Genomic DNA, 10,163 nt, shown 5'->3' with positions numbered 1-10,163 from the left:
GTGCCCTTTTTCAGCCACTCTCCTGGATTCTCCCCTCCCCAATAAATATCTTGAATGAGTTTTGTGTGAAAACCTTTCTCCATCATGGAGCATAGTCTCTATGGGGAAAGTCCCTAGTGGAGCCCAGCAGAGAAGCAATAGAATCCCCTTAGTTGTGTGAAGCACAAGAAGTAACAATTTGGGCTAGCGCTGAGAAGAAACCATCATCTGTGCTGGGAAACTCCCTAATGGAACCGAGCAGAGAAGCAATGCACACCTCTGCTGGGAAAGTATTAGAAGAATATTGCAAAGTGGTAACAGACAGAGTGGAGGGGAGCAGAGCTGTAATGGCTCTCTCTCAGAGACAGGAGGATTGCCACAACCTGTGGGGAGACCATCCCACATGGGAATACAGCTTCAGGTATAGCCTGACTTCTCCCCCACCCCAGTCAGGATTTCTTTGTTCTCACAGCTATAGGTATCCAGGAGACCTTCCTTTCATAGCTGTACACAATACAGGTGTAAAACTTTATGGATTGGTGTTATGTTCTATTCTGTTATATTCATATACTGTATTGATATAATTGGGCTTCTATAGCTCCAGCGGACTACAGGTCCACCATGAAAGTGGCATGGGGACAAGTGTCAGACATGGCAGCTAAAGAAGGAGGCTAAGAAATCATATCCTTAACCTGCAACATGAAGCAAAGACTGGGAACTGAAGATGGTGTATGGGTGTAAATTCTCAAAACATACCCACTGTGACATATCTCCTCCAGAGCGGCAGCATTTCCTAAATCTTCCCAAATGATAGCACCAACCTAAAAAGGTTGATTTCTCTGACTTGGGGCCTCCATGCTTGCTTTCTCTTACATGAACCAATTCATGATAAAGAAAAGCTCTCTCAACTCCAGTATTACAGGAATGAATGCTTTCAAGAAAAACTTTCAAATTTGCTTTTCTTTTGTTTTCTTTTTTTAATTATTTTTTTAAATCAAATTTGCTTTTCTTTAAATGTATCACTGTTCTATCTCTTATTTGTTCCTATTCCCCATTGTTTCCTGGCCATTAAGAGTTTCTCACCGGGCGGTGGTGGCGCACGCCTTTAATCCTAGCACTTGTTAGGCAGAGCCAGGCGGATCTCTGAGTTCAAGGCCAGCCTGGTCTCCAAAGCGAGTTCCAGGAAAGGCCAAACCTACATAGAGAAACCCTGTCTTGAACCCTCCCCCCCCCAAAAAAAGAGTTCCTGTCCATTTTTCTCAAGTTCTGTTGCTTTCTGTAGCTTAGGCTAGCCTCACCCCATGTAGTTGAGCCATGCTCTGAATACCTAATCCTACTTCTGCTGCCCAATGCTGGAATGATAGTCCTACAACTACTTCAAGGCTGAGCCTTAACTGGTGAGTCAGATGGAAAAATAGACCAGTTATTTGGTGTCCTCCAAATTCTCTGGATTTTACTGCAAACGTGTAAATGAGGAGAGACCTGTGTAAGAATTGGGTTCACTGACCAACTCTAAAGGAGGTTAGTCACAGAAAAGAAAGGGATGGGCAAGAAGGAGCATGAAAGCTCTCCTCCTTTGACTAGCTCACATTAGAAATAAGAAGTGAGGTAATCAACTTTAGATGATCAATAAATGTCCTGACTGGCCATTTCTTGCGTCCACAGGCCAGGGAATCAAAAATCTGGATAAACCACTGAGCTTACCATAAAACCAAATTACAGTAGTTACACTAATTCAAGCAAAATAGACCTGGATAAAATGGTGTGGCTCCCCCTAAAAGACCTGTTATTTTACAGGTTTAAGATGTACAGCCTGAGAGAAATGTGTGACTAATACTTGGTGTGCTGTAACACAAATCCCTAGTTGTTGGAGCACACATGGCCATAAAGTCTATTTCAACTTTTGGAAGTAAATTTTGAGGATTATAATTACATCATTTCCATTATTTCTTTCTTGCCTCTAAGCCTTCCATAGACACTTCATTGTTTTCTAATTCATGACCTCTTTTTGCTTTAAGAACAGTTACCGTTTGAATGTGACCTATGTTTGGCTGCAGGACTTCTGATCTATGAAGCAAAGGGTTGGCTGTACTAGTCAGTGACTGTGGAATGGAATATGCACACAAGGGACACCATATCTTGGGAGAAGAACAGAAAGTGCTTGGAGAGATTGGAAGAATTTCTTCTACAATACAGATATCCTGGACTAGAGGCCTGTGTGCCACTAGGGTAGAAGGGCAGAGCTGGGAAAGCCTGTGCTGCCTTAGTCATTTGATCTCTGCTCATCTAGTGGGAGAGTCCCCACTGTCCCGAGGCCCAGGTGTCTATACTGTCTGTTTAGGGACTCCTGGCAAGCCTAGCAATCAGGAGCTCCAGTTGGTGGTGGATTGTGGGGTTTTTCTAGCATTTTCCTCTAATGTAACTATAGGAAGCAGCGAGGGAGACCATAAGCAATGCACATGGCCTTCCACTCAGGAGGAGCTTGTTCGCTGAGCTGTCATCTGGGAGTTGGATAGACCATGAGACAGTCTGGTTCTGTTGGTGGATGTGTTGACCCAGGCAGTGGCCCTTCTTCTCTAACCCTCCCTTTCTGTGCATTCCCTAGGAATGGGGAGGCTCTGCAGGCCTGGCTAGGGAGATGGGGTGTGTATATTATCACTGTCCTGTGTCAACACTTTGGCATTGCTTTTGGTGTGCACTGGGAATAGAGATTGGGAAAATGAAGACACGGTTTGTAGAAATTCTTAACATTGCATTTCACAGTTTGTGTGGTAAGTTTTATAAATAGTTTAGAAAGTGGCAGAAGGGAGGTAATGGGGTCAACATTCAGAAATTCTTGATTAGAATGCTTTTAACTTTCCTCTACCACCAGCCACAATGGCATGCTTCAGAGATATTCAATTCCAGGGAACAAAAGGAATTTCTGAGCTGCAGAGGTTCCTTGGGTGACCATGGTGTTGGGCAGGTGGATAAGGCAGATTCCACATCTTGTGCCATAATCCATGTTGCAGGAAGCAGACATTATTCTTCAACATTGTTTTGTGTGTGGGCGTCAGTCAGACTGGGTTTGCCTGAAACCACTAGGTGGACTGAGGCGATGGATAGCCATAGCTAATCTTTCTGATCACCTTCATTTCCATAGAGCTCTAGAACAGGTGGGCTCTCTGATTGGAAGAGAGATCAGTAGTAGCTGTAGAGTCAGAAATATATCAGTTTAGGGGTCATTTTGAGTTATTTTTATGTGAGTTATGCAGTCTGTTCTTATGTAGTTTCTATAGATGTATAGTCTTAGCTAACTTTGTTCAAGTTCACATTTTTCCTGGTTGGGTTTCCTTAAGTCTTTTGATGAAACCTTGACTATATTTTTCTGCTCTTGTTCTTGGCTTTTTCTATATCCTTATTCTTTCACAAATATTGCACACATTCTTCATTGTTCTGGATTTGTGTTAAGTACAAAAGTCACATTATGTCAATGTGTGTACCAGTTTGTCTTAATCCTATTCAGAATTTTGAGCTTTTTCCCCCTAGTGCCACTGGGCCTGCAGGTCTGTGGAGCCGCGGTCGTGGGTTGCTGTTCCGCAGGATGGGGTTTGTGAATGTTGTCAAGAATAAGGCCTACTTTAAGAGATACCAAGTGAGATTTAGAAGGCGGTGAGAGGGTAAAACTGACTACTATGCTCAGAAATGGTTGGTGATCCAAGACAAAAATAAGTACAACACACCCAAATACAGGATGATAGTTCATGTAACTAACAGAAATATCATCTGCCAGATTGCCTATGCCCATTTAGAAGGGGACATGACTGTGTGCATAGCATATGCACACGAGCTGCGCAAGTCCGGTGTGAAAGTTGGCGTGATAGATTATGCTGCTGCCTATAGCACTGGCCTGCTGCTGACCTGCAGGCTTCTCAGTAGGTTTGACATGAACAAGATCTGTGTAGGGCAAGTGGAGGTGACTGGAGATGAATACAATGTGGAAAGCATTGACGGTCAGCCTGGTGCCTTCACTAGCTGTTTGGATGCAGGTCTTGCCCGAACTACAACTGCCAATAAAGTTCTTGGGGCCCTGAAGGGAGCTGTGGATGGAGGCTTGTCTATTTCTCATAGTACCAAACTATTCTCTGGTTATGATTCTGAAAGCAAAGAGTTCAATGCAGAGGTACACCGTAAGCACGTCATGGGTCAGAATGTGACAGACTACATGTGCTCCCTGATGGAGGAAGATGAAGATGCTTATAAGAAACAGTTCTCTCAGTACCTCAAGAACAACGTGACTCCAGACGTGCAGGAGATGTATAAGAAAGCTCATGCTGCTGTCCGAGAGAATCCAGTCTATGAGAAGAAGCCCAAGAAAGAAGTGAAGAAGAAGAGGTGGAACCGACCCAAAATGTCTCTGACCCCCAGAAGAGTGATTGGGTTGCTCAAAAGAAGGCAAGCTTCCTCAGAGCTCAGGAAAGGGCTGCTGAGAGCTAAAGCAATTTTCTATGAAGATTTTTTCATAAAGATGATGAACTTATTGACTAAGCATCCATTTCTGTGTTGGTTAAGCTGTTATTATGAAACCGTAGGGGATAGCATGAAGGCATGAAAGCCAAGGAGTGGAGCTCAGATCCACTTGCCTTTGCTGGGATTAAGGGCAAGTAACACCACACCTGGCTGAGAAGTTTTTCCTCCCACAAAACAAGCTTAGTTCCCCCCCCCCCCCCCCCGGAAAAAGCCATCTTACATGACTCCAGGAGAGCTCTTGGGTTTCTAGTCTTCCTGGAAGGAGTCACTAACCTTTAGCTTGTCAAATCTGGTAAGCAACAGACCCATGACAATGCAGTTGAATGACAATGAACTTCACAGACTTAACAATTTGAGCCAAAAGGGTTGGGGCTTTTCTAGTTTTCATTTTACGCAGCTGTTGAAAGGTATGTATCAGACCTGAATATACATAAGAAAATAAATTGGAAGGGTCAAATACTAAACCTTGAATTTACAAGGGAAAGAACTAGGTGATACAATGTATGCCTTTTAAGAAATAGCTCTTCATCCCACAAGAAGTAAAAATTGTCTTCTGTGATTTATACCAGTCTGGATTTATCTGTATGTCAGCTGAGGTGGTTCAGGGTTTGATCACCTCTGGTCTTAAAATATCAGGCTCTGCTTTGTGGAACTTGGCACTTCATGAAAACAGTCACTACATCCCCAGCCTAAGATGTCTGTGGGTTGGTTGATTTCTAAGATGATACCATCGGATCTAATTTCAGTCACAGTGGTAACTGCATGTTAACATGTGGAATACATGGTGAAGCTAAGTCATTCCAGCCATTTCCTCCATCTGAAGTTAAAATGTGTAAGTATAATACAATAAACCATGCTATAAACCCAACCTTTTAATAAAAGGAGTCATTTAAAAAAAAAGAATTTTGAATTTTTCCACATGGCACATAGCTTTGGATTCAGCTTTCCTGTCATAATTTTTTTGTGAATTTTCTGTGGATTATATTGAAATTGTGTTGTAAATCGAACATGCTTAACATCTTCTTGTTGAAAATACATAATTTTAATAGTGTTATTTGCAAAAGTCTAAAAAGATAAATTATACTATTCTCTATAATCACTTTTAGCAAATATAGGAAATGTGTGAAACTGATTTAAAATAATGTACAAAGACATAGAAAGTAGATGGCAGTATAGTTTAGTGACAGAATACATTGTGTTCACATGAAAGATATCACATTAAGTGTAATATAATTATGGAAGCAAAAATAGTAAAACATGATCCAGAATTTCACAATGAACTGAATGTGACATGGGATTGTGTAATGGTGTGCAAAATAATCTCTGATAGCAGTAGGTTGGGATTTTCCATAGATATCAACTAAAATTAGTTGAAAGCATGTTGCATTGGAATCGTTGTTATAAAATTGCACTTATTTAGTGTGAGTATAGCGATGCATTTGGACATAGTGCCTACACCCGAGCAGCCCCATTACACCAAACAAGAGTAAACCACGTTCTTCAGACGTTGTCTTTAGTGACATTAGTAGACTATCTGAAGGTAAGTGATATAAAATCAGTGGTTAATTTTAGTTTACTGAAAATAACATGTCTTCAGCTGTATGACTAATAATATTTAAAAACAGAGCAAAGTTCTTACACTAAAAAGTACCAAATTTTGTCAGGCAATGGTGATGCATACATGAAATCCCAGCACTTAGGAGGCAGAGACTCGTGGATCTCTGAGTTGAGGACGGTCTTGTCTACAGAGCTAGTTCCAAGGCTCCAGAGTGAAAACCCTGTCTTGGAATACTGAAAAAAAAAAAAAACAAAAAGGAAAAATTGCTGTTAATTATACAACGTGCATAAGACTCTTCACTTAGTAAATTACAACCGATGAATATAAGCAAGTATATATTAAGGTTTTCTACAGACATATTTCCTGAGAGAATTTATCAAAACTGTTTTAAGTAATAATAATGAAAAGGCCTTGGAGAACAATACCCTGACTTCATATAATTTATTAAGTGTTATATATGTATATAACTCTTAACTTCATGGAAATTGCATAAAAGGTAAGATTTCATGTACATAAGTGAGTAAAGAGCTTGTGGGTAAACTTAAGCAGAACAAAATGAAATTTCAAAGGAACGTGTTCATCCAAGCTTTTATCCTATTGCTTAAATTCTATACAAATTTAAGGGGAAAGTGGACAAGAAGATAACAGGACATGGATATGACCAAAGCACATTTTATACTTACATAAAAGCATCATAATGAAATCCATGTTGTACATAATTAATGTATACCAACAGACACACTTTTTAAAAAAAAACTTTCAATGGCTCATGAGGTTGACCTCATGCCTCAGCACACATGGAAGGGCACTCCATGTTTTGGTGCTGGAAGTGAGGCAAAATCTCAGGGATATTTATCACGACCTTGTTCTACCTCTATAACACACCTCTGGTTTCTAAACGTCCTTCACTATAGTATTGGCTGATCAGGAAAGGGTCAGGAAAAGCTGATGCACTATTGTATGGTGAGGAATCGAACACCCACAGCAGCTTTTGCTTACACTCCTGTGTGTGTGTGTGTGTGTGTGTGTGTGTGTGTGTGTGTGTGTTTCCCTTGTTGATCTGTGCTGTGATAACTGGAGTGATGCAAGAAGTAGAAACAATGAGCACACAGGCAAGGACCAAGACTGTGTGCAGTGCACTGCTTTATTAGATCAGTGCTACTCGCTGCCATGACTTCTTTACTCCCTGAGTGAGTCCTCCAACAGAGGACTTCCAGAGCTCTCAGTGAGGCTAACTGGTGTTAGGAGACCCCAGGTGCCCATTGCAGCAGCGAGAAGATTTTAAGGAAAGTTTTTCTGACAGAGGGAGCCCTTCTTCATCCTCATAGGACCTGGAAAATATTTGCTGACGTCCTTCTCCACAGGGAACATTCTCCTGTGCATTTGACCTCCCTCTGCCCCTTGCCAGCTCTGCCCCTGCCCTCTGACCACCTCTATCATCTTCTGTCTTCACAGTGGACAGCATCCTCTCAACACAGGCCTTTGTGGCTACTCTGACTAACCAGGAGGATGCTGGTAGGCTTCCAAACCCCTGGATGTTCACAGTTGCAGGTCTATAACAAAGAACAGCTATTCTTTAATTTAATGTCATTTCTTTAACAAGACTTAAAATAATGGGTAAAATGATTGTTACCCCTAAAGCAATTTATCTTAGTTGTATCTCTAGTTCTTCTAATCACAGGTCTCTTGAAAACCTGATTAAATTGTCAGGGACCAAACATGAACCATGGAAAAGTACAAGCTAGGCCAGAGAACAAGCCACAGGCCCTAAACCAGGTGCCCTCAAAGATAAAGAACATCCCGTGGTCAGGTAGCATAGCAACAGAACAATGGGCCCTGACCAGTGACCTTATCACCTAGAACAACATCCTGCAGCCTCACGCCCTGCACGTCCCCCCTCAGCTGCACCTCCGGTGCATACTGCACCCCTTCCCTCCTTTCTGCCCCCTCCCCCTCCCATGCTATATAAGCCTTGCTGAGAATAAAATTTGCAGCTTGATCAGAACCCTGTCTTGCTGTCTTCCTTCGTTTCTCCCCATCCCTTTCATTCTCCCGCAGCTGGGTCGCCCCCATTGACACCCCGCTGGCCGGGGCATTAAATCACTAGGTGCTTACAGAGCATGGCCACCAATCAAGCAGGAGAAATAGGATTCAGGGCTATTTGGCCATGGAGTAATGACACCAAGGTGTGAAATGTCTGTGAAGCAATTACTGCTCAATATTGCTAGCCCATTTAGTATTTTCTCTTTCGTGTTATTGTAGCCCCTCCCCCCAAAACCAAAACATACATTTCCTTTTTCCTATATTCAGTTTGACTTTAACAACTTTCTAAAAATGCAAACACTGATCAACACAGCAAACCTGCCCTCTGAACACCACATATTGCCCAGGTAACATATCATAGGCATTCATGAGCATCACTGGTCCTCTAGAAACAAGTCAGAGAGAAGCTTCCTGATGGCCTTGGAAGTGTGCATGATGTCTTTGATCAGAGGCACATCCACAGTGATGTTCATGGAGGCTACTCCTGCAAAGCAGAAAGTCTTCAGGGCCATCTCAGTGCCTGGCTCACCAAGGCTCTGCACAGAGGGCACCCACTGCAGAGCCTGGCTCCATCTGTGTCCTAGAAGAAAAGGCACAGAAAAGGATATGATGCACCAAGGAAAAGTCCATCAGAAATGCTAGGAACAGACTTCAGGTTATTGCCTCTTAAAAGGAAATATATAGATCTTGTTGGGTTTACGATGGATATAGCAATGGCCCAGGCATTTGTGTCAGAGGAAGAGGCTGGCACAGTCAAGAACAAGAAGAGTGAGATGTTCAGTGTGACTAAATTCTGTGTGGTCAGCTTGTGTGTACTGGGTGGGTGTCCACTGTTTGGTGTCGTTCACAGTATCTGTTCTTGCTGTGTACTGACCAGAGACCTGGAATCTGCCATACATAACAAGAGTTTCCTTATGGGCAGAAGATGTTCAGGACATTATTTTGCAGGTCTTTCCATGCAGAAGACCATCCAGTCTACAGTCCAATTGGAGACTCCAGAGTCAAGGCACAAATCTGCTCTAAGCCTGGAAACGATGCTGGGGCAGTGTGCTTGTTAGATTTTATTATCAGACTGAGCCAGACTAGAGTCAGCTGGGAAGAGGGACTTAAAATGAGGAACCATTTTGATCAGGTTGACTCTGGGCATGGCTGTGGGTTTTATATATTGTTAACTGAGATGGACAGAATCGTTTCATTACCTGGGACCTGAACTCTTTATCAGTGGAAAAACCTGGTACATAAGAAGAGTCAAGCAGGGAGCATGGGAGCCTCCGAATCTCTGCTCTTGACAATGGATGTGATGTGACTAGCTGACTGAGTTTCTGCCTTGATTTCCCCAAGATGGACTATACCTGGAAATGTGCATTAAAATCAATTCTTCCTCTTGTACGATGCTGGCCCTGGGACCTGGATGTAATGAAGATGCTAAGACCCCACTCTGTGACACTGGGGTTGTCACAAGGCAGGGAGACGTGAGTTGTGAATACCATGCCCAGCAGCAGCGCATCAGTCCCAGAGCGGGAGCTCCTGCTTCCTTCTGAGCCCAACCCCGTGTGCCCCATCACTATATTACAGAGACACAGACACCCATGGACCTACACAGCATGTCATCCTGCCCACAAGTCCCTCTGCGTGCTGGCTTGCCATAACACATGCTACCCCAATTTCCTCTAATCTATTAAATAAAACAAGCTTCACTTCTCTGGAAATTATTTCTCTATAGATTTACTGACTCTAAGAATTTTGAAATATGGAAAAATGGATTTGGAATCACAGCCCTAAAAATGAATCTCTACCTTATGGTGTATTCTTCCTTGGAGGTCAGGAGATACTCCTTAAAGGTCAAACCAGGCAAGCACTTTACCTGCCAGATATGGTGGGTGGACATAATAAGTGGTAATGTGTCCACTAGTCTCTTTAGGTCTAGGCTGCCTTCTACGTTCTGTGCTTCTTCAGAAAGACTTCTGGAAACTGATCTTTAACATATTTCTTCCTTAAAGAATATATATAGAAGCAATTAGAATGGAAAAGTCATGTGATGAGGTCCTTATCATTGTAGCTGCTGGTGCCGGTC

At 42.5% G+C, this 10,163-nt stretch overlaps 1 pseudogene; it reads left to right on the top strand.

Moving 5' to 3' along the window:
* The first annotated feature begins 1,265 nt into the window (after nucleotides 1–1,265).
* LOC143270111 (large ribosomal subunit protein uL18 pseudogene) lies at nucleotides 1,266–5,445 on the top strand (annotated as a pseudogene).
* The last annotated feature ends 4,718 nt before the right edge of the window (nucleotides 5,446–10,163 follow it).

This window comes from Peromyscus maniculatus, chromosome 22 (genome assembly GCF_049852395.1).
Source record: "Peromyscus maniculatus bairdii isolate BWxNUB_F1_BW_parent chromosome 22, HU_Pman_BW_mat_3.1, whole genome shotgun sequence".
Lineage (NCBI taxonomy): Eukaryota > Metazoa > Chordata > Mammalia > Rodentia > Cricetidae > Peromyscus > Peromyscus maniculatus.
This window is presented reverse-complemented; position numbering and strand designations above follow the sequence as displayed.